Source organism: Callorhinus ursinus, unplaced genomic scaffold, assembly GCF_003265705.2.
Source record: "Callorhinus ursinus isolate GAN/ISIS: 27379988/994484 unplaced genomic scaffold, GSC_fseal_2.0 scaffold12, whole genome shotgun sequence".
Taxonomy (NCBI): Eukaryota; Metazoa; Chordata; class Mammalia; order Carnivora; family Otariidae; genus Callorhinus; species Callorhinus ursinus.
This window is the reverse complement of record NW_027397074.1, coordinates 16,264,628-16,290,999: the sequence shown is the minus strand read 5'-3', so window position 1 is coordinate 16,290,999 and position 26,372 is coordinate 16,264,628. Positions and strand designations below refer to the sequence as shown.

General features: G+C 39.3%; 1 long non-coding RNA gene across 1 annotated transcript in view; it reads right to left on the bottom strand.

The window, feature by feature from the left end:
• The window catches only part of LOC112825153 (uncharacterized), a 322,912-nt gene that overhangs the window by 175,085 nt on the left and 121,455 nt on the right, over window positions 1-26,372 (bottom strand). The window contains exon 6 of the long non-coding RNA XR_012380197.1: window positions 18,058-18,167. This is a non-coding gene — a long non-coding RNA (uncharacterized lncRNA). The remainder of the gene's footprint in view (window positions 1-18,057; window positions 18,168-26,372) is intronic.

Sequence of the window (26,372 nt, the reverse complement as noted above, 5' to 3'; positions counted from 1 at the left end):
CATATAAACAACTTAACCTGACACCTAAAGGAGCTAGAGAAAGAACAACAAACAAAACCCAAATCCAGTAGAAGGAAGGAAAAAATAAACATCAGAGCAGAAATAAACAAAATAGAAAATGAAAAAATAGAACAGGCAATGAAACCAGGTGCTGGTTATTTGAAAAGATCCCAAAACTGATCAATTTTTAGCCAAATTCATCAAAAAGGGAGAGAGGATACAAATAAAATCAGAAATAAAAGAGGAGAAAACAACCGAGAGCACAGGAATACAAAGGATTGTAAGAGAATATTGTGAAAAATTACATGCCAACAAATTGGACAACCTAGAAGAAAGGAATAAATTCCTAGAAACATATAACCTCCCAAAACTGAGTCAGGAAGAAAGAGAAACTGAACATACTGATTACCAGCAACGAAACTGAATCACTAATCAAAAAACTCCTAACAAAAAGTCCTTGGCCTCACAGGTGAATTCTACCAAGCATTTAAAGAGTTAATAGCTATTCTTCTCAAACTATTTTTAAAAATAGAAGAGGAAAAGAAAGCTTCGAAAATCATTTTATGAGGCCAGGATTACCCTGATACCAAAACTACATAAAGACACTATGAAGAGAAAAAAAAAAAAAAAGAAAGAAAGAACTACAGGCCAATATCTCTGATGAACATAGATGCAAAAATCCTCAACAAAATATTAGCAAACCAAATCCAACAATACATTAAAAAACATCATTCACAAAGATCAAGTGAGGTTTATTCCTGGGATGCAATGGTTGGTTCAATATTTGCAAATCAATCAACAGGATACATCATATCAACAAGAGAAAGGGTAACAACCATATGATCATCTCAATAGATACAGAAAAAGCATCTGACAAAACACAAAATCCATCACCCTCAACAAATTAGGTTTTGAGGTAACATATAAGAAAAACTTATAGCTAACACCATACTCAATGGGGAAAAAACTGACCGCTTTGACAACAAAAAGAAAGAAAAAGCATCCAAATTGGTAAGAAAGCAGTAAAATTTTCACAATTTGTAGATGACATGATACTCCATATAGAAAACACTACAGACTCCACCAGAAACCTACTAGAACTAATGAATGAATTCAGTAAGGCCACAGGATACAAAATCAATACACAGCAAGTCATTGCATTTCTATACACCATTAATAAAGTAGCAAAAAGATAAATTAAGAAAACAGCCCCACTTATAATTGCACCAAAAATAATAAAATACCCAGGAATAAACTTAACCAAAGAGGTGAACGGCCTGTACTCTGAAAACTATAAAACAATGAGAAAAGAAACTGAAGATGACACACACAAATGGGAAGATATTCCATGCTGATGGACTGGAAGAACAAGTATTGTTAACATGTCCATACTTCCCAAGCAGTCTACAGATCTGATGCTATTCCTATCAAAATATCAACAGCATTTTTCACAAATCTAGAACAAATAATCCAGACGTACTTCCCATGGCAAACATGAAACACCCCAAATAGCCAAAGTAGTCTTGAAAAAGAACAAAAACTGGAGGTATCACAACCCCAGATTTCAAGATATACTACAAAGCTATAGTAATCACAACAATATGTTTGGGTCACAAAAATAGACACATAGATCAATAGAATAGAATAGAATAGAAAACTCAGAAATAAACCCACAATTATATGGTCAAATAATCAACAAAGGAGGCAAAAACATGCAATGGGGAAAAAACACTCTCTTCAACAAATGTTGTTGAGAAAACCAGACAGCTATATGTGAAAGAATGAAACTGGGCCACTTTCTTACGCCATACACAAAAATAAATTCAAAATGGGTGGGGGCGGAGCAAGACGGCGGAGGAGTAGGAGACCTGGATTTCGTCTGGTCTCAGGAATTCAGCTGAATAGGGATCAAACCATTCTGAACACCTATGAACTCAACAGGACATCGAAGAGAAGAATAGCAACAACTCTCTAAACAGAAAAGCGACCACTTACTGGAAGGTAGGACGTGCAGAGAAGTGAATCCGAGGTGATATTCGGGAGGATAGACGGCGGGGGAGGGGGCCTCCGTCGGCCGCTTCTGGCAAGTGATAGAGCTGCGGAGCACAAAATCGGACCTTTTAGAAGTTGGCTCCACTGAGGGACGTCGCTCCAGTGGCTAAGCGGGTGGTGGAACCCTCGCGGGACAGTGTGGTCGCAGGACCCTCGGGGTCACAGAAAGACCGGGGGTGCCTGAGTGTGGCAGAGCTGCCAGGTATCGGAGCGGGGAAGCCGGCTGCAGAGACGGAGCCGAGGTGTGGGCTCTCAGCTCGGGGTTGCCATAAACTGTGATCCGCGTCCCAGTCAGGCCACTGCTCCCCCAGCAGGGACCCAACAAGCAGCAGATCCGGGGAGACTCCCCTCCCTCCCCCAGGAGGAGCGGCGCGGGAGCGCACCGCAGGGATCTGCTGGGTTTGGAGACTCCACACCGAGTCGGGTGCCAGAGATAGAAACGCTCGGTCACAGGCCGGGTGAGCGCAGAGTGCGGCCGAAGACCGGGGAGACGGGAGTGATTGACTGCTTTTCTCTGGGGGCGCACTGAGGAGCGGGGCTCCGAGTTCTCGGCTCCTCTGGGGAGAGATGGGGAGACCACCATTTTCACTCTGGTCCTCCAAAGCTGTACAGAAAGCTTGCAGGGAACAAAAGCTCCTGAGAGGAAACCCGAGCAGCTTGCTTAGCCCGGACCGGCAAGGGCGGGGCAATTCCGCCTCCGACAAAGACATTTCAGAACCATGGCAACAGGCCCCTCCCCCAGAAGATCAGCACGAATAGCCAGCCAATACCAAGTTTACCGATCAATGAGAACGGGAGAACTCCAGGGCGCCTGGGTTGCTTGGTTGGTTAAGCAACTGCCTTCAGCTCAGGTCATGATCCAGGAGTCCCTGCATCGAGTCCTGCATCAGGCTCCCTGCTCAGCGGAGAGTCAGCTTCTCCCTCTGACTCTTCCCTCCCTCTCATGTGCTCTCTCTCTCTCATTCTCTCTGTCTCAAATAAATTAAAAAAAAAAAAGGGGAGAACTCCAGCGCTAGGGGAATACTGCATGTAGAATTCATGGCTTTTTTACCATGATTCATTAGTTTTTCAAAGTTAATTTTTTAACTTTTTTTTTTAATTTTTCTTTTTCCCTTTTTCAACCAACAAATTATCAATCCCTTTTTGAAAAAAAAACATTTTTATTTTTCATTTTTAGAGTCATATTCTATCCCTTCATAGTAGATACCATTATTTTTGGCATGTATATAGTTGTTCTGATACAGTTTCTTCTAACAGATCAAAATACACCCTAAATCACTAGTGTATGGCTTTGTTCTAGTCTCCTGCCTGATCACATTCTCACCCCTTTTTTCTTTTTTTTTTAAATCTTCTTTCTTTTTTCAAACAACTTCTTATCTTACCAATTACTTTTATAAAATCTTTTATAATTTTCATCTTTACAGTCATCTTCCATCCCTTCATTGTATCAACCCTCATTTTGTACATATATAAGTCTTTCTTTCTTTAAAATTTTGGGAGGCACTTTCTTCTAATAGACCAAAATATGCCCAAAATCTAGTGTGTGGCACTGATCTATGCACTAGCCTGATCATATTTGATCATACTCTGTTTTTTTTTGTTCTGTTTTTGTTTGTTTTTATCTTTTTCTTTTTCTTTTTTCTCTTTCTTTTTTCTTTCTTTCCCTTTCTTTTCCCCTGGTTTCAGGTCTTTTCTGATTTGTATACAGTATATTTGCTGGGGACGTTGTTAACCTTTTAGCATTTTGTTCTCTCATTCATCTATTCTCCTCTGGACAAAATGACAAGATGAAAAAAATCACCTCAGAAAAACAACAAGAGGTAGTACCGTCTGCCAGGGACCTACTCAATAGGGACATTGGTACGATTTTGGACCTAGAATTCAGAATCATGATCTTAAAGACGCTAGCTAGACTTGAAAAAAGCATGGAAGTTATTAGAGAAACCCTTCCTGGAGAAAAAAAAGAATTAAAATCTAACCAAATCAAAATCAAAAAGGCTACTGAGGTGCAATCAAAAATGGGGGCACTAACTGCTAGGATAAATGAGGCAGAAGAGAGAATCAGCGATATAGAAGACCAAATGATAGAAAATAAAGAAGCTGAGAAAAAGAGAGATAAACAACTACAGGATCACGAGGGCAGAATTCGAGAAATAAGCGACACGATAACGCGAAACAACATTAGAATAATTGGGATCCCAGAAGAAGAAGAAAGAGAGAGAGGGGCAGAAGGTATATTGGAGCAAATTATAGCAGAGAACTTCCCTAATGTGGAGAAGGAAACAGACATCAAAATCCAGGAGGCACAGAGAACCCCTCTCAAAATCAATAAAAATAGGTCAACACCCCAACATCTAATAGTAAAACTTACGAGTCTCAGAGACAAAGAGAAAATCTTGAAAGTAGCTTGGGAGAAGAGATATGTAACCTATAATGGTAGAAACATTAGATTAGCAACAGACCTATCCACAGAGACCTGGCAGGCCAGAAAGGACTGGCATGATATCTTCAGAGCACTAAACGAGAAAAATATGCAGCCAAGAATACTATATCCAGCTAGGCTGTCACTGAAAATAGAAGGAGAGATAAAAAGCTTCCAGGACAAACAAAAACTAAAGGAATTTACAAACACGAAACCAGCCCTCCAGGAAATATTGAAAGGGGTCCTCTAAGCAAAGAGAGAGCCTAAAAGCATAGACGAGAAAGGAATACAGACAATATACAGTCACAGTCACCTTACAGGCAATACAATGGCACTAAATTCATACCTTTCAATAGTTACCCTGAATGTAAATGGGCTAAATGCCCCAATCAAAAGACACAGGCTATCACATTGGATTAAAAAACAAGACCCATTGATATGCTGTCTGCAAGAGACTCATTTTAGACCGAAGACACCCCCAGATTGAAAGTGAGGGGGTGGAAAACCATTTACCATGCTAATGGACACCAAAAGAAAGCTGGGGTAGCAATCCTAATATCAGACAAATTAGATTTTAAAACAAAGACTATAATAAGAGATGAGGAAGGACACTATATCCTACTTGAAGGGTCTATCCAACAAGATGTAACAATTGTAAATATCTATGCCCCTAACATGGGAGCAGCCAATTATATAAGGCAATTAATAACAAAAGCAAAGAAATACATTGACAACAATACAATAAGAGTGGGGGACCTTAACACCCCCCTGACTGAAATGGACAGATCATCGAAGCAAAAGATCACCAAGGAAATAAAGACTTTAAACGACACATGGGTCCAAATGGACTTCACAGACATATTCAGAACATTCCATTCCAAAGCAATGAAATACACATTCTTCTCTAGTGCCCATGGAACATTCTCCAGAATTGATCACATCCTAGGTCACAAATCAGGTCTCAACCGGTACCAAAGGATTGGGATCATTCCCTGCATATTTTCAGACCACAGTGCTTTGAAACCAGAACTCAATCACAAGAGGAAAGTCGGAAAGAACTCAAATGCATGGAGGCTAAAGAGCATCCTACTAAAGAATGAATGGGTCAACCAGGAAATTAAAGAAGAATTAAAAAAATTCATGGAAACCAATGAAAATGAAAATACACCTGTTCAAAATCTTTGGGATGCAGCAAAGGCAGTCCTGAGAGGAAAGTATATAGCAATACAAGCCTTTCTCAAGAAACAAGAAAGGTCTCAATACACAACCTAACCCTACACTTAAAGGAGCTAGAGAAAAAACAGCAAATAAAGCCTAAACCCAGCAGAAGAAAAATCATAAAGATCAGAGCAGAAATCATTGAACTAGAAACCAAAAGAACAGTAGAACAGATCAACGAAACTAGGAGCTGGTTCTTTGAATGAATTAACAAGATTGATAAACCCCTGGCCAGACTTATCAAAAAGAAAAGAGAAATGACCCAAATCAACAAAATCATGAATGAAAGAGGAGAGATCACAACCAACACCAAAGAAATACAAACAATTATAAGAACATATTATGAGCAACTCTATGCCAGCAAATTAGATAACCTGGAAGAAATGGGTGCATTCCTAGAGACGTATCAACTACCAAAATTAAACCAGGAAGAAAGAGAAAACCTAAACAGACCTACAACCACTAAGGAATTGGAAGCAGTCATCAAAAGTCTCCCAAGAAACCAAAGCCCAGGGCCAGATGGCTTCCCAGGGGAATTCTACCAAGCATTTAAAGGAGAATTGATACCTATTCTCCTGAAACTGTTCCAAAAAATGGAAATGGAAGGAAAACTTCCAAACTCATTTTATGAGGCCACCATTACCTTGATCCCAAAACCAAAGACCCCATCAAAAAGGAGAATTACAGACCAATATCCTTGATGAACATGGATGCAAAAATTCTCACCATAATACTAGCCAATAGGATCCAACAGTACAGGAAAAGGATTATTCACATGACCAAGTGGGATTTATCCCTGGGCTGCAAGGTTGGTTCAACATCCGCAAATCAATCAACGTGAAACAATATATTAACAAAAGAAAGACAAGAATCATATGATCCTCTCAATAGATGCAGAAAAAGCATCTGACAAAGTACAGCATCCTTTCTTGATCAAAACTCTTCAGAATATATGGATAGAGGGTACATACCTCAATATCATAAAAGGCATCTATGAAAAACCTACAGCGAATATCATTCTCAATGGGGAAAAGCTGAGAACTTTCCCCCTAAGGTCAGGAACGCGGCAGGGATGTCCACTATCACCATGGCTATTCAACATAGTATTAGAAGTCCTAACCACAGCAATCAGACAACAAAAAGAAATCAAAGGCATCCAAATCAGCAAAGAAGAAGTCAAACTCTCACTCTTTGCAGATGATAGGATACTGTATGTGGAAAACCCAAAAGACTCCACCCCAAAACTGCTAGAACTCATACAGGAGTTCAGTAAAGTGGCAGGATATAAAATCAATGCACAGAAATCGTGGCATTCCTATACACCAACAACAAGACAGACGTAAGACAAATGAAGGAGTCGATCCCATTTACAATTGCACCCCAAACCATAAGATACCTAGGATTAAATCTAACCCAAGAGGCAAAGGATCTGTACCCAGAAAACTATAAAATACTCATGAAAGAAATTGAGGTAGACACAAAGAAATGGAAAAACATTCCATGCTCATGGATTGGAAGAACCAACATTGTGAAGATGTCAATGCTACCTAGAGCAATCTACACATTCAATGCAATCCCCATCAAAATACCATCCACTTTTTTCAAAGAAATGGAACAAATAATCCTAAACTTTGTATGGAACCAGAAGAGACCCCGAATAGCCAGAGGAATCTTGAAAAAGAAAAGCAAAGCTGGTGGCATCAAAATTCCGGACTTCCAGCTCTATTACAAAGCTGTCATCATCAAGACAGTATGGTTCTGGCACAAAAACAGATACATCGATCAAATGGAACAGAACAGCTTGCCCAGAAATGGACCCTCAACTCTATGGGCAACTCATCTTTGACAAAGCAGGAAACAATGTCCAATGGCAAAAAGACAGTCTCTTCAACAAATGGTGTTGGGAAAATTGGATGGCCACATGCAGAAGAATGAAGCTGGACCATTTCCTTACAGCACACACAAAAATAGACTCCAAATGGTTGAAAGACCTAAACGTGAGACAGGAGTCCATCAAAATCCTAAAGGAGAACACAGGTAGCAACCTCTTTGACCTCAGCCGCAGCAACTTCTTCCTAGAAACATCGCCAAAGGCAAGGGAAGCAAGGGCAAAAATGAACTATTGGGATTTCATCAAGATAAAAAGCTTTTGCACAGCAAAAGAAACAGTCCACAAAACCAAAAGACAACCGACAGAATGGGAGAAAATATTTGCAAATGACCATATCAGATAAAGCGCTAGTATCCAAAATCTATAAAGAATTTATCAAACTCAACACCCGAAGAACAAATAATCCAATCAAGAAATGGGCAGAAGACATGAACAGACATTTTTCCAAAGAAGACATCCAAATGGCCAACAGACACATGAAAAGGTGCTCAACATTGCTCTGCATCAGGGAAATCCAAATTGAAACTTCAATGAGATACCACTTCACACCAGTCATAATGGCAAAAACTAACAAGTCAGGAAACGACAGATGTTGGCGGGGATGTGGAGAAATGGAAACTCTCCTACACTGTTGGTGGGAATGAAAGCTGGTGCAACCCCTCTGGAAAACAGTATGGAGGTTCCTCAAACAGCTGAAAATAGAGCTACCATACGATCCAGCAATTGCACTACTGGGTATTTACCACAAAGATACAAATGTAGGGATCCAAAGGGGTACATACACCCCAATGTTTAGAGCAGCAATGTCTACAATAGCCAAACTGTGGAAAGAGCCAAGATGTCCATCGACAGATGAATGGATAAAGAAGATGTAGTATATATACACAATGGAATATTATGCAGCCATCAAAAGGAATGAAATCTTGCCATTTGCAACGACGTGGATGGAACTGGAGGGTGTTGTGCTGAGTGAAATAAGTCAATGAGAGAAAGACATGTATCATATGACCTCATTGATATGAGGAATTCTTAATCTCAGGAAACAAACTGAGTGTTGCTGGAGTGGTGGGGGGTGGGAGGGATGGGGTGGCTGGGTGATAGGCATTGGGGAGTGTATGTGCTATGGTGAGCGTTGTGAATTGTGCAAAACTGTTGAATCACAGATCTGTACCTCTGAAACAAATAATGCAATATATATTAAGAAAAAAAAAAGAAAAAGATAGCAGGAGGGGAAGAATGAAGGTGGGGAAATCAGAGGGGGAGACCAACCATGAGAGACGATGGACTCTGAAGAACAAACTGAGGGTTCTAGAAGGGAGGGGGGTGGGCGGATGGGTTAGCCTGGTGATGGGTATTAAAGAGGGCACGTTCTGCATGGAGCACTGGGTGTTATGCACAAACAATGAATCATGGAACTCTACATCCAAAACTAACGATGTAATGTATGGGGATTAACATAACAATTGAAAAATAAAAAAAATCCTTGTATGGCAATTCCAAAAAATAAATAAATAAATTCAAAATGGATTGTGGACTTAAATGTGAGACTGGACACCATAAAAATCCTAGAAGAGAGCACAGGTAGTAATGTCTCTGACATCAGCCATAGCAACATTCTTCTAGATATGTGTCCTGAGGCAAGGGAAACAAAAGCAAAAATAAACTATTACGACTACATCAAAATAAAAAGTTTCTACACAGCAAAAGATACAATCAGCAAAACTGAAAGACAAACTACTGAATAGGAGAGGATATTTTCAAATGACATATCCCATAAACGGTTAGTATCCAAAGTATATAAAGTTATACAACTCAACACCAAAAAAAAAAAAACAATCCAGTTAAAATGTGCACAGAAGACATGAACAGACATTTCTCAAAAAACACACACAGATGACCCATATGAAAAGATGTTCAACCTCACTCATCATCATGGAAATCAAAATCAAAATCAAAATCACACTGAGATATCACCTCACACCTGTCAGAATGGCTAAAATCAAAAACATAAGAAAAAACAAATATTGACAGGTTGTGCAGAAAAAGGAACCTTCACACACTGTTGGTGGGAATGCAAACCAGTGTGGCCACTGTGGAAGATAGTATGGAGGTTCCTCAAAAAAATTAAGAAGCGAATGACCATATCATCCAATAATTCCACTACTGGCTATTTAACCAAAGAGTACAAAAACAGCAATTTGAAAAGATATATACACCCCTATGTTTTTTGCAGCATTATTTACAATAGCCAAATTATGGAAGCAGCCCAAATGTCCACTGATAAATGAATGGATAAAGATGTGTTATATATACACAATGGAATATTATTCCAGCATTAAAGTCTGAAAACTTGCCATTTGCAAAAACATGGATGAATCTAGAGAGAATAATGCTAAGTGAAATAAGTCAGTCAGAAAAAGACAACTACCATATGATTTCACTCACATGTGGAATTTAAGAAACAAAAAAAATGAACAAATAATTTTTAAAAAGAGAGACAAACCAAAAAACGGGACTCTTAAATACAGAGAACAAACTGATCGTTACTGGAGGGGAGGTGGGTAGGGGAAGGGTGAAACAGGTGAAGGGAATTAAGAGAACATTTATTAGGATGAGCATTGCATAACATATTGTTGCATCACTCTATTGTACACCTGAAACTAATATCACACTATACATTAACTGTACTGGAATTAAAATATAAGGAAAGAAATCTGAGCTATCTCGCCATCACTTCTTGAGATAGGCACTGCATCATTTCATGGTATGGATTTTAGTTTGAGCTACACCCCAAGTGTAAGTGATTTGGCAACTAGGAGGTGAAAGGTTGAGAACAAGGGATACTTCCCAAAGTCCAGAACAAAACGGATCTAACAGGTTCATAACTAAAGAGAATTCTGAGTGCTAACCTTGAAAGCCCTTTGGTACTACATGCTGAACAACCACATACACCTCCACCCCCAGTGCTGACCCACTGGCACACAAGCTGCAGCCTGACACAAATGTGGAGGGTAGACCAGCTGTGGTAAACCAAATAAAGGGTTGGCTATTACCAATAGTTTAGAAAAATACAAAGGGAAAGAAGACACAACTTACTCCTGGCAAGTGGATTTCTTTGGGACAGAGAACTGGAGAGAGGCCACCACACAAAAAGGTTCTTGAGGAGAGAAGAAATTGGAGTTTGTGAAAGGCCTGGATTTTAAACTTTAGGTACTGGTCAAAGGAAAAGGTTGAGTAGAGAGCAAGAATCCATGTTTCAAAGTGACTGAGAAACAAGAAGACCGGAATATCCATTTCAGTGGTTCTCGTACATGAGCATGCATCAGAATCTCTGGGCCCCACTCATTAGGAGGCCCAAGTGGAGGGAGGCTCAAGGGTGCACATACCTAACAAGTTCCCAAGTGATGCTGAAGCCACTGGTCTAAAAACCAGACTCTCTGAAAACCACTGACCTACATCAGGGTTCTTAATCTCAGTGTTACTGACATTTGTGGGCCAGATAAGTCTTGTGAGGGACTGTCCTGTGCATTGTAGGATGTTCACCAGCATCTCTAGTCTTTACCCACTAGATGCCAGTAGCAACCCCCGCACAGGTGACAACCAAAATGTCTACAAACTTTGCCAAATGTCCCACAGGGGGGAGACTGCCCATTGAGAACCACTGATTCAGACAGATTGCAAAAGAATAACATTTTTATCTCTGAATACAAATTCTTCTATTTTTTTAAAGTGAGGAGGTTTACCCTGGTCTAATTTTTATTTTTCTAAAAATCTATTTGGTAACTATAAATAATCCTTTTAAAGGTCAGGTGGGGAGATGGGACAAATTTTTCAGACTAAGAAAATAAGATTGATGTCTCCGTCCTGATTTATTAGGCTACAGAGGACACAAAGCAACTTTTCCTACTCATTCTATGACATGTGGTCTTTCCCTAAATCTCAGATATTTGGGTATGATAGAGGTGTGTTCCTTAAGGTGTTTTCAAATTCAAATATTTTACTCAACCTAGAGTAACCGCTATAGAATAGATTCTGGAGTTACCTTAAACCAGGAAAATGATGCTGAACACAATCATGACAAAAGAGAATTAACATACCTAAAAAAAAAAAAAAAACCCGGGGCGCCTGGGTGGCTCAGTGGTTCAGTGTCTGCCTTCGGCTCAGGTCGTGATCTCAGGTTCCTGGGATCGAGCCCCGCGTCGGGTTCCTTGCTCGGCGGGAAGCCTGCTTCTCCCTCTCCCACTCCTCCTGCTTGTGCTCCTGCTCTCGCTATCTCTCTCTCTCTGTCAAATAAATAAATAAAATCTTCAATAATAATAACAATAATAATAATAATAAATCCCAGAATGAAAGAATATTATCAAAGGCAGGTTAAATGTCTAGGAGGGAAATAAGACACACTGACGCTAAAAGCAAATATAATGCAACAGTTCATACACAAAACTCTCTCTAATCATACATCTCTTTTCCTTTACTTCGGAGCACTCTTATTTCACAGTTTGCTCTATTTTCTATTATTTGTTTGGTCTGTTTAGTGTAAATGAACATGTTCAAGCCACACACAGAAAAGCCCTATAAGATTAAACAGCAAACATATCCAGCCAAGATTTCAAGAGATGCTCTAGAGCCTTGAGGTGTGCCTCTAAACTATAATATGGTGACCTTTTAAAGAGGAGAACTTGGGAGAGAGATTTTAATTTTTTTTCCCTACATATACAGATTGGCCACAAGGCCCAGAAAGAGTGGTAGAGTAGAAGAGTGAGCAACGTGCCGAAGAAATTTGTCAGAACCTTGAGGAACAATGAATGAGAGGACAGAGGATCCACAGACATCAATGGGCCTTGGACTTTGGACCCCACCTAACTCACAATCTGGTGATATGGGATTGAAAGTCAAAACGGATTCACATTTATGGCTCAAGACAATGGTTATCAGCGTGGCAGGTGGAAATAAGCGTGGGAAGGTAGGAGGAACAATCTTCAAACTGCAAAAGACACTTTATGTGTGCTGTGTGACTGAATTAGTTTTAAATCTCATTTTACTTAAAAAAAAAAAAAACAAGAATTCTAAACAGGTGTTTTGTCAGATGTGCCTGGACCTAAGTGGTTCCTAGTAGCCATCAGTTCACTATGTATTTTTTCACAGGTAAAAAAAGACTGTCTGTGTTAGCATCTACTTGTAACACTACTCACTAGATAAAAAGGGGATGTCGCAGCCAAAGAATTAACTCCTAATTACATATGCACCAACAAATCTGGTGTATAGAACATTGCTTGAATGCTTTTTGGTCTCTGAGCGTAGAATGATAACTCCAAGGGATGTGCGCAGATATTAGGTTAAAAATAAATAAATAAATAAAATAGTCGTATTTTCCCATGGAATTAACCTCTTTAACATGGAAGGAACCAATTTAAGCCTATTTCTTCACTGCACAAGTTTTCAGATCTTTAACATCTCAATATTGCTTTTGACCCTGGAAAACACGGAAGGGCGTATCTTTGAGTGCATTTCATATTTCACTGCCATTTTCACCATTTTCACTTTGGGGACAAAGAATGACAGTAGTACAGGCAGCATTCAGTACATATTAGCCCCTAACCTTCTTCTTTTGTCCACAGAGGATTTCATCCCTGGCCTTATCCCAATATTCTTGGGTGTACAACATTAGTGCTGAAGAAAGTGAGAATCTTGTCTGTGTAAGGCTTTCTGGATTGGACCCAGAGGTTTTTAACCGCTTTAGTCAATTACTTGTTCCTCAAAGCCTGAGGCATCACACCGAAATTGTTTAATTGAGTTGAAAAAGGTTATTTACAGTATTTTCCACATAACTGACTTTCTCAGCCAACTGATTTGCATATAGTACAACACTACTAATTTATACTAATGACTGAGAGAACACTGGAGATTACAACTTTAAGAATGAGCAAGTACAGTAAGTAAAAGCATGAAATTAAAAGCAATTACAGCTGTCTCATCACAAAGGGACTTGATTAGTCCATGCTTATTATTTATGGTCGTGATTTATAATACTCTATCATTTTTTTGTAACAAAACCTTCACGATGCGACATTTTACTATCAGCCTACAAGAAAGATGGACAAAGCTGCCAGAGAGTTGGTTTTGCTTGTCAGCTTTCCTGATGGACCCATTCATTCTCTCAGCATTTACAGTACTATGCTCCTGTCCTGTGCAAAGTCCCTGTAAGCGCAATTTTAATGGCTTTGGTCTCTTACTGTAAGACTAATAGACTTTCACTGGAACCTCAAAAGCATTGAAAATACAGAGAAGAAAATAGAAAAAGAGCACCAATAATCTCATCCCCTAAAGGTGACCACTGCTAACATTTGCTATGTTTACTTCCAATATTTTCCTATTCATATATGTGAAGCAAATGTGAAGTATGTAAATATGTTTGCAGACCTGAGCTCATACTTCATCTTTAATTCTGTGTTCTGGTTTTTCATTTAGGTGTTGATGAGGACCTACCAAATCATACGCATAACTTAATTATTGCTGCATATTTAAAGCACACACATAACTTAATTACTGCTGCATATTTAAAGTGTATCTTAAAGTCATTTATGTCGGCCCAGTTAATACTTAAAGATCAGCCGTTGTTGAGTTCTAATTATTTGAAAATAAATTGAAATCATTCCGAGAGTCTAAGCTGGTTTTGCATCCTTAGAAGTGCGGCATGTGTATGTTTTTCTGAAGAGCTGAAATTAACTCAGTTTGGAAGACAAGGCGAATGCAACTCAAATGCGGTCTTACTCACACTTGCTACCAATCGCTCTCCGCGCAAGCAGCAGCAGGGAACAGGAACCAGCACCGCCTCAGTGCATACTTCCGCATCTCATGAAATCGGGCTTCCTCAGTCGTTCCGTTGCATGGTAATTTCCATAGTCAATTTCAACCCACTTCTATTGTTGGGAACTTCCACATTAGAAGTTCCAGAAAAATAAGTCTTATTTTCATCGTTACTATTTCTAGTTCACAGGTGAATTGCAGTGCTAAATGGTAGGTGACTTTTATAAGACTTACCTAGGAATTGAATTTCTTGCCATTACTAAGCGTTTTTTTGTTTTGTCTTGTTTTTTAAATCTTAGACGTCCTACACACTCTCTCAAATGAAGACTTAAGTTGTGCCTGAAGGAAACAGATGTGGTGCAGTCATTCTCAATTAAAGCTATGGCCACCACACGAGAATAATTGGCATTAATTAATGTGTTTAACAGCTTTAAGCTGATGATGCTTTTGCACAACTCCCTAAAAGCTTCCTAACAGCATCCTCTGAAGTGCCCCTAACAACCTCTTAGAAAGTCCCTTAGAAGTTCTTCAGTCATCTTGGTAGAAATATTTTGCCCAGCACAATGAAAGCACATTCGTGTTTCTGGAATCCACAAGTCCCGTCTTTTCTATGTTCAATGCCACAAATCACCTCAAACCTGCTCACAGTAGGTTCTCAATAAATATGCACAATCACATATTCTGAGAGGAAATTTAAATGGCTAAATTTAAATGGAAATTTCTTCTCCAAAATTGACGTTTTGCAGTCTTTTCATGTATATTCCCTGGAAAGTTGCTATAGTCTTGTAATTTCTATTGTAAATCTGAGGCATTCAGAGTTCATAAAAGAGAAGCAAGACGTTCTTTATTCCATTTCTTCTGGTTCATAAATTAATCTCTTTAGTGTATGTTCAGATATTCAGGCAAGTTAAATTCCTTTGTGACACCCAGGAAATAAAATAATAGGAGTAATGCAGAGAGTTCTTTCTCAAGGGAAGGAAAATTCACCCTTAGTGGTCCTGCTCTGTACCTGCCTTGGGCTGGCAACTTTACACTTCCTACAGAGCCCCACAATGACTTACAGTGGAGAGAAAGGAAAGCCCAGATCCAACCTGATCCTTCATCTATCTGACTTCAGTCAGTATTCCTTCTACCCCAACATGGACTATTTAGCAATCACTGCATAACCCAATAGCTTCCCAACGCCACAATCTACGCCATGTGGCCACGAGGTCCAAGAATCTGGCCACAAAGGAGACCCAGCTCCCCAATAAGTACATTCTAGAACTCATGTTGCTTTACATGAATGCGAGGTCTAGACAAAGTCTGGAGCTTTTCCCATTCATTTGTTAATGCTAAATGTGTGGGATACTCTTGTAAAATCTCGGGAAAAAATACCTTGCAGTCTTCCAAATGAAAAACACACTGGGCCAGGGATCCCTAAAGTCCCCCCACAATATTTGGTGACTCTCTCCATCAAAGAATCCATTTCAGCCCAGGAATAGATAGCCTGAAATCCCAAAAGCCCCAATGTCACCCAAATCTATAACTGCATACCTAGGACAGCAAGGTTCCTAGAATCATTTATTCATTCAACAAATGTGTTTTAAGCATCCACTTTTTGCCTGGTACAATGGTAGTCACTCTGGGTATTCTGTCAGTGAACAAAGCAAAAGAAGATTCTAGCCCTTGAGGAGCTTACCTCTGGCAGGATAGAGACAAGAAACAATAGGTACAATAAATAAGCAAATTACACATCATATATCAGGAGGTGATAAGGGCTAAAGAGAAATCTCCAGTATTGCAAGAGGATCTGGGAATGTAGGGTGACACAGTTTACAATTTTAAATAGGACAATTTTAAATAGGACAGTCAGAGTAGAAACCATTGAAAAGTTGATATTTGGGCAAAGTCTTAAGTGAAGTAAAGTGGTTAGCCATGGGCACTTCACGGGGAAAGAAACTTCCTAAGAGATGTACAAAAAACTTAAGACATAAGCATGCCTGACATGCCTGAAGAGTGTCACCAGAGTGGAGTGGACATGAGGTAGAGCAGAGTAAGAGAGAGAGAGAGGTGGGGTCAGACTATGAAATGCTTTGCACGACAGTGTAATGACTGGGCTTTATCCCAAGTGGGATCTATTGCTAGATTCTGAGCAGAGAAATGATATAATATGACTAACACATTAAAGAGACTCACTCTGGATGCTGTGTCTCAAGTAAGCAGTAAAGCCGGGGGAGGTGGTCAAGGGGATATGGGCCATAGCAGGACGCCCATGGTACAAGGCTGTTCTAGTAATAAGGGTAGGAGTGATGGCACCCTGCACCAGGAACAGCAGTTAAAACGGTGAGAAGAGGTCAGACTCTGGAACACCCTCCAGGAAGATGTAACGGTATGTTCTGACAAACCAGAGGTGGGATGTGGAGGGGGTGACTCCTCTGAGACTCCTCTGATCCAGGCCTGAGCATACGAAAAGATAAATTCGCTATCACCTGATGGGGAGAGCAGGATTTCTTAAAAGGTAGGTCAGAAGTTCATTATTAAATACATTAAATTTGAGGGCGCCTGGGTGGCTCAGATGGTTAAGCGTCTGCCTTCGGCTCAGGTCATGATCCTGGAGTCTTGGGATCAAGTCCCGCATCGGGCTCCCTGCTCCTTGGGAGCCTGCTTCGCCCTCTGCCTCTCTCTCTCTCTCTGTCTTTCATGAATAAATAAATAAAATCTTTAAAAAAAATAAAAATAAAAATAAAATAAATACATTAAATTTGAAATACCATCTAAGCATAAAAGAACTAAGCAGTCAAAAATACCACTTTGGGGGCCCCTGGCTGGCTCAGGTGTGGCGCATACAACTCTTGATCTCAGGGTTGTGAGTTCAAGTCCCACATTGGGTGTAGAGATTACTCAAAAACAAAATCTTAAAAGAAAAAAAATACCACTTCGGAACTAGTAAGAGATGTCTGATGTGATGATGCAAATGTGGGAGTGATTTTTCATTTGTTGGTTCATGTAAGCCACAAGACTGCCTGAGATCAGAGATGTAGTGAATGTAGAAAGAGAAGGCATCCCTGGAAGGACTCCTCCCGGGGCACACTAAGAGGCCTGGGAGACGAGGAGGAAGCCATAAGGCAGCTGAGAAGAAGAAGTCAGTGAAACAGGAAGAAAACTGAGAACATGGTATTCTAGAAACCAACAAAAGAAAGTTCATTCACAAGAAGAAAGAGATCAATGTGTCAACTGCTTCAGAATTAAGATGAAAACCAACCACTGTATTTAAGAAGGCAGACACTGGTAACCCAGACAAGGGCAGCTGGGGACAATGGTGAGTATAAAAGCCAGACTGAAAAGAGATGGAAGGAGAGAAATTGGAAGCTGAGTTTAGACAACTCTGCTTCAGAGTTTTGCTGCAAAGAAAAGGGGCAATCGGTGCTGGAAGAAGCAAAGTCAAAGAAGAGGGTTTTTTTTTTATTTCTGTTTTTGTTGGGTTTTTGGTTTTTTTGCTTTGGATTTAGGTTATAATATGGTAAAAATGGCCATGTATTTGAATGCTGATGGTAACAACCCAAGAGACCAGTAAAACAACAATAAACTAAAAATTTCAGAGAAGGAGGAGAGAAGTTGTGGAGGAATGTCTGTGAGTAGGTGAGAGAAGATGGGATTGGGGGCTCGGCTCGGGGTACAGACTCACCTCCGATCACCGCTAGGACGACAGAGTGTGCGGGGGCCCATGCTTGGAAGGCTTTGAAAGGAGGTGTCATGAGAGGCTGTGGCAATCCTCTTCCAATGCTCCAAATGTCTCTGTGAAAATGAAGGAGGGGGTAAATGTGCTGAGGCTTGGCAAAGAGGAGAGAGTAGAACGGGTGTCTAGAAGAGGAAAGAAGTGATTGGGCTAGCAAAGCTGGGCATGAGGTTGGGCCATCTCAGTGGGCACTCAGAGACAGCTGACATTCAAGGTCATGAATTTAAAGACAGACTAGTCAGCACAATTTTGTACTCTTCCTAAGCCATCTGGGTGTGGGCCTGGTGAAAGTCAGAGTTGGATTTAACCAGAGTCCTGGTTTGGAAAAGTGAGTAAAATGAAGGGATGGGACAAAAGGGAGATTATAGCTACTAAGCATGAAGGTTCAACCTGACATGGGAGCAGATCGCTGGTTAATTAATTCCTCCTCCTTGACGGGTTCTGAGAAGGAAACCCAAGATGGCATGTGTTGCATTCCTGAGTAGTTACTGGGGACCCTGTACCTTCAGGCTCTGGGACCAAAGCCCCTCAGGGCCTGGACCGAGCCCACACAAGTTCGCTTCCCATCCACTATGCAGTTTTGCCTCAGTCACATTATCTCTATGCACTTTGTTCTTCCCATCTAGGATTTAGAAAGAATGCCTTCCTCATGCAGTTCTGAGAACTTAATGAAAATATGGGTAAAGACTCCAATCCTCGAGTGAAAGCGTATTATGATAAATTAAATTAAAAATTAAATCAAAATGCTTTTATATTTGCATTCTTTGCAAAAGTATGTTTTCTGCACGGTTTATACAAAAATGTTTTATCTTTATTATTTGTATACATAAATCTTACTACTGACATCAATTGTTTCAAGGGCCTTTCTTTTAAATTTCTTTCATTTTTGCCAATTTAACATCTTGCTGATGTTGAGATGCCAAGAATCAAGTGCAGAATTTAGAACAGACATACTAGCTTCCTGCCAGATTTACTATATTAAAAAAACAAAAGAAAGGGAAATATTAGTAAAAGTGAAGTACATGTTTAATATTCATTTTAATGTTCAAAGTGCTGCACTGGGTTTGCTATTATTATCAGCCTCATCTTACAATGAGAAAATTGAGCTCAGAAAGAGTAATTTGTCCAAAGACACATAAATTGTAACCGGTGAGCCCAGATTTGAACACAGTTATACATGATTCCAAATTACACGTCCTTTTATGTCATCCTATTTCAATACAACTCTAAATGTATCAAATGGATTAAAGCTAATGTGGTTCCACTTTACAAAGAACGTTCCCAAAATGTAGAAACAGAGAATTCAGAAGAACCCATGCTATACTACTCAGGGAAGCTTAAGTTAAGTCCCCACACAGAATGAATTCTGATGGCCCCTTTCCCCTCTTAGCTGTACCACCCATATCCTCACCACAGAGGAAGAGGGGCCCCTGTGAATGGGAGAAAAGGGAAGTACTCACAGAAAGAAATTCACAAAAGTACTTACTACCAGTAGTATGGGAAACTGTAGGGTTATTTGGTGGTCGGGCTGCGCACAGGAAAGTAAATCTAGATTTTGGTAAAGGTCTGGACTCTGGCCAGCACTTAGCACTGTGTGCTTAGTAAGGATCTGTTCCATGAGGGAAAGTACTGGTCACACTGGTGAAAAATGAATGGAAACATGATTTCAACCTGTGTGAGTGATTTGGGATGTTTCACAAACTGAATTCCGTTTTGATTTTATTTTCACTGTTGTCTCTGAAGGATGCTTTATGTCCTTGAATGTAAGGGCTCTGCATCATACACTAGTAAATAAGGGGGGAATGTCACACTCAGGGCCAGCCAGTTTCCCAAAGAACTGCAGCCAAATTGTGAAGTGCTTACAGTTGGGAGAAACCTAGCTGAACCAAGCGAGGTTGGCGATAGCGTAGCTTCGCCAGCATAGTATTTCATAGTAATTTACAAGTACTTTAATAGTGTGTCTAATTCTTGAAAACCAAGACTCATTTCCTGAAGCAATGAGCTCTCCCCGGCAAAAGCATTCATACATCTCTCAGGTATCCGTCAATCCCTAAACACTTTGCCCTAGAAGTAACAGCATTATATCTTCATAACAAAGTGCATGAAAAGTAGATTTGCTTTGAATGAAGCAGAAGACCTGACACAGAACAAAACCAAAGCTGTCTGAATGCTTTTTATTGGGGCATTAAGGTGAGAGAAAAATTAGAAGGATTTGGACTGCCAGGCTACTCCAGTCACATTCATTTTGTAAAACGAGAATTTCCTTAGGAAAGGCACTATATAAAATCACGACTTTACTACAGTCCTTGTCTGTTCCTAGAGAATATATTTTCTTTTATGTTAGAAGGTCCTGTAGAGCAAATCATCACACAGTTCTCCACAGGAGGGAAGGAACGGGGCAGGTGGGGGCTTAAACTGTGTTGTTGCTTCACTGCCCCTCTGTGTAGACAAGTATCTATCTGCCACCCCACAGGCCAGACACAGCACCCACCTCTCCTGGAATAGCACGGGGACTGACTGTGTCAGCAAACACCCACTTGCAATGTTCACATCGACCAAACAGACCGTTTTAGCCAGCCAGCCCAGAAAGAAAGAACCTGGCTTTAAGCCCAACCACATCGGCATAATTACCACACCTCACAAAAACCCACAGTGAGGAATAAATGCTCAGGGTTCAAAACCACCATCTCCTCATTCTTATCAAATGCAAGGGTGCTTCTCTCAGGAACTCGTGCTCTAAGCAAGAGAAGTGTCTTTTCAGCACATCCTCGAATTAAATCAGCATATCCGTGCAGGCAGCCCAGGGAGCTATGAGGCACCGCTTTGCCATCCTCATCACATTCTCCCCCAAATAGATCCCTAGTGAGGCTTGAGAGCACCACAAAACTGCTATCGCACTCAGCGTGCAGTGCGAATGGAGTCCCTGTCATTAGAGAGGAGGATGTTCTCATTTCTTACCAGTTCCTCTGCATCCAAGGCCCCATTCTATGTGGAATGTCTATTATCTTGAGAGAAAACAATGTCAACTTAGGAACAGCAGAGGCTGTTTTCTGGGGCCAGCGGCAAATCTCAGTTTAGATCAGGTCTGGCCACCAAACTGGCTCACGTGCTCCAGGCAAAGCATCCCTGACGTTTATGCGTGTTCCTTTCCATGTTCCATGTCACCGCACAAGCACATGGGTATGCCTGAGACCTACAGCTGATGGTGCAGATGCATACAGTGGGGAACGATGAGGTCTGGGAATGCAGCAAAACCCCAGCCTCCACTCATTTTGCCAGGCACTCAGGAACTGAAGGTTTCCCGTGGTGCTTTGTTGACTGGTATGTGTGATACTGTTTATTTTCTAAGAAGGCACAGCACAGTTGTTCTTTACCTAGTGAACAGGTGATACAGAGTAATCTTGTATCACTGTCAAGAGACTGCAATAATTTAAGAGACTTTTCTTCATAGCCAAACAGTAGTTCACATAAAAGATGGAAACATTCTACCAAAGACTACTAAAAAAATTAATTAATTAAAAAAAATTTTTAAATAAAAACAACTATTTCCAAAGTCTTGGCTGACTCCTGGTGTAAATACCTACTGAGAGGAAAGAGGAACATGTTAAGATTACAGTAGAAGAGATAAAGAAGTAGAGTAGATAAAGAAGAGAAAGAACACTGAACAAAGTCAAAAATCTAGCCCCTTAATCCCTGGACTCAAAGAAAAGAAAAGGAAAAAAAAAAATACCTTAATATCACTCAGAAATGACTGTCTTAGCCAATAAGGATGTGGCACTCGTGGACTTAATATCAAATCATCTGCAGAGAAGATTGGATAATGACAAAGAAATATTCTGAAGAGAACGGGCAGCTGGAATAGGATGGTGATTCTCTAGGACAAAAGAAAAACTTGCCTGACTGCTCCAAAGAAAAAGCCAATAAGCACACGATGGATGAGCAGCCAGAGAATGTGGGTCTACAAAATGCCCAGAACTGCACGCCCAATTATTTCACCAGTATTTTGTGGCTTTCTTGTAACCTGCTGTTCTGAGGGCAGCAAACACAGGGCAAGGTATTTTATAGATAGATGATAATGGCTTTCATTGTTTCTCAAATTGGCTCAAAGCCTATACTGTGTAAATTGCTAAAAGCCCATATGTAATTCTAAACTTCTTGCGGGCCCAGAGACTCTGGGTGCTGGTAATAATTACATCGACTGGATAATTAACTTCTGACATAAAAAGAAATGAAGGTGAGAGAAGAAAACACAGACCTTATCAACTTTTACTTAAAGCAAGAGCACAACTGACAAAAACAAAAACGGGGCCTTCGTTTAGGAAAAAATAATCACTGTAGTCTGTCTCTCCAATGTTTTTCTACAAGAATGGGAAGAAATTTCTCCACATTCGCATGATTGTTCTTTTTGGATATTTCCCAGTGTTATACATTTTAATTTGTCTTATACATTTTAATTTTTGTTTGGACAACGTTGCCTTATCAATTCTAAGACTTCTCAGAGAAGACATGGGCCCAAGGTTCATGAGAGCATGGAATGTTCACACTCCCTCAGGGACAGAAGATTGAGCTCTGCCTGCAGTAAGCAGAGAAACTGAAATGGAACCCACTGCATAATACACAATGGTGAAGAGCTGTCACTTCCATGAAAAAAAAGAATTCGAAAAGCCTGGGAGAGAGCAAGAAGTCTGCCATCTGTCCAGGGCTCTAAGGGAGGATAAAAATAAACTCATGAGGCATCAGACCCCAGGAATGTGGGGTCTCAATCTACACTGATGATAAGGTAAGGCATCCTGAAGACAGGAAATTAAGATACAGCCCTCTCCACAACCTCTGAAAATATTAAAGCTCTGTTAGAAGTATCCATAAACTGCTCTCAGAATATTTTCACAACGAGGGTCTCAAGGGATTCCTATGGGGGAAAAGTAGCCCTGCTGAAGAGGCACTTGCAGCAAAAATTTGAAATCACCTAAGGAAAGAAAGTGCCATGAGGGACAGAATAGACTCCAAAAACAGGTGAGGTTGAGCGCTCAGAGCTGAAAAAGACAATAAAATAAGCTTTTTAGAAATATTAAGAAGCTAAAAGAATAAACTATAATGAAAGACCAGAATACCATTAAGACAGCCCCATCTGAGCTTTAATAAGGAAATAGGACTTCTGTGAACGTAAAAATGGAAGTATCATTTAAAATTCAATAGATGACAGTAATCTTCACAGCAGATTTGAAATACATATTTTCATGAGTGGAAATAACACCGAGGTAGAAAGCAGAATGGAGTAAGAGATCTCCTATGTAACAGCATTGAAAAAGATGAAATACCAACAATTAAATGTAAAAAATGCACAAAAGCACTATGAGCAAAACTTTAAAACACTACTAAATGACATAGAAGAAAACAGGAACAAATGGAAAAATATACCACGTTCTTAAGAAGAAAGACTCAATATCATAATTTTAATTCTCTTTAAAGAAATGTATAAACTTAACACAATGCCCCCAGATTTACTTTTCTTAACTAGATGAGTTAATCTTAAAGTTTATAAAGAAAAATAATCAAATAGAATAGTCAGGGGAAAAGAGTTGAAAGAAGAAAGAGAACAAAGGGGGGTTTACTACTACCCGATATTAAAACATTTTATTAAATATCATTAATCAACCCAGTGTTATAGTGGTACATGAACAGACCAGCAGTATAAAAAAGGATATCCAGAAAGAGACTCAAATATCTATGGTAATTCGCTGTCTGATAAAGATGGAATCCCACACCAATGAGGAAAACAGACTAACCTAGAAAGGAAATCATGTTGGGACCACTCAGTATTCTTCTGGAAAGAATAAAATTAAATCTGTAATTCCCACATCACACTACGGTAAATTACAAATGGAACAAAAATTAAAATAAATTTTAAATGAAGTAATAACAAAAGAAGACATGGAAGAATTCCATTAATAAGGTCTTTTTATCCATGACTCGAAATCCAGCATCTAACATGAGATAAGATCAATACATTTAATTACACACAACAAAACTTTAAATACCTTTGGCAATAAAAACTATTAGCAAAGTCAAAAGACAACTGAAAAAGAAAAACAGAAAAAAAACTCTTTTAATTCATATTGGAAACAAAGAATAACTTCTCTAATACACAAAAGGTTCTTAGAAATTGATAAGGAAAAGAAAAATTCAATATAAGAATGGCCAAAAGATATGAAAAGGGAGTTCACATAAATACAATGACTCTCAAACATATGAAAAGACGCTCTGCTCTCTTCAAGTAACAGAAAATTAAGATAGAAATACACTTAGAAACTTTTTCACTTGTCAGACTGGCAAATTCTCAAGACTGATCGAACTTCAATTAGTAAGATTGTGAGGAAACCACGCACTCCAGGTATCTCTTCAGTAAGTTGGCACAGCACCTAAAGAGGATAGTCTGACAATATTTATCAACTTACAAATGAATATACTTTCTGACCCAGCAAATTCACTGCCACACATTTGAAATGACTCAAAACCAGGTATAACAGCAAGAGTAAGGAAACAATCTAAATATCTACCAGTAGGGGCTGGTTATAGAAAGTACGGCACAGGAATACTATGCAGCAAAGAAAAGAAAAAAGGGACCTTTCTATCTACTGTTATAGAAACATCTCTGAACTATACTGCTATGTGGAAAAAATCAAAGTATAGGATAGTGAACAAATATGCTAACTTTGGTGTGTCAGGGGCATGGAGGGATAGAAATCTAAGTGAAATACCAGTATGATATTCAAATATTCAAATTAATAATACAATAATGAGCTAGGTCAGGGACAATTCTGGAGCTCCTTTGAAGGTGCAGAGAAATTCAATAAAAGTAGTGGTTACTTTGAGGGGGTTGGAATTCAAGAATGCAGGAGATAATTGTCTTTTAAAATAATAAAAATTCTTTTAATACTTTTTGGTTTTTGAATAGTGTAAACATATTACTATATTCAAAGAGTGTTTAAATTCAATGATAATAATAAAATTAAAATTCCAACAATGATATACTACCTATACCTATAAAATTTGGAATTATTGTTAATGACAAAACCCCAATTTCTGTTGGTATTGGCCTAACAGAAAAGAGCCAGCTCGTATACAGTGGCAATAATATAAACTGATACACTCTTTGGAGCAATTTTGGCAAGATTTTAAATCCTTATACTTTCTGACTCCTCAGGTAGGATTCTGGAATGTATCTTAAGGGAAAAAATATGCACATGGATTAAGACTTGCTAATGAGAACATGAGAAGGGAAATGGAAATTGGAGAGGTTAGGATCCAAATGACACTTCAATTTTATCTATTTTATTGAAAATAAAAGAAATATTAATTAAGTACTGTAACATAGCAACACTTCTTAAATTCAAGTGATAGGTATCTGGGTATTTGTGATGTTATTCTCCCTATATTCTTGTACGTTTTTTGTTTTATATTTAATCTATTATATAAAACTACCCATGCAAGTGAACAACATAGTTTTTTAGTATATACAGTAAGACATTTTACTCCAGGAGGACAAGACTATGATATATGCATGTTTATGCATTATTTAATACTGTGTGGATACTTCTGAAATATGAAATACAACACTTAACACATTTAAATGTAATCAAGCAAAGAGAAACCAAATAACTTGAAATTTATGGAGAAGAGTAGAGGTGATCTAATACTATATATCTCAAAAACATTGGAGAACATCAGCAACAGTGTTTCTATTAATTCCAAGGTCCAATATCTGATCTATAAAATCTGTTCTCCAGAAAGATGGGTAGGCAATATATTTAAAAATAACAAACTCCATTCCAAAGTCTGAGGCTTACAGGTCAAAGGTATAGAATAGGGCTTCTTGAAGTATGGAAAAGAAACACACACGTCCAGTGCTTGAAAACATCATAGATTCCTTGATCCTACCCAAGATTCTTCTTCTCTATCCCTCTGATGCCGGTGCCCTGAGAATCTGCTTTTTAACAAGTACCCAGTGTTATTCCGATACAAGGTTTTAGAAACACTGGTATAGATCATTGATTTTTTATTTTTCTCACTTAGAAAGTACTGTGCTCAAGATACAGCTGGAGGAGGGGGCGGAGCAAGATGGCGGAGGAGTAGGAGACCTGGATTTCGTCTGGTCTCAGGAATTCAGCTGAATGGGGATCAAACCATTCTGAACACCTACGAACTCAACAGGAGATCGAAGAAGAGAGTAGCAACAACTCTGAACAGAGAAGCGACCACTTACT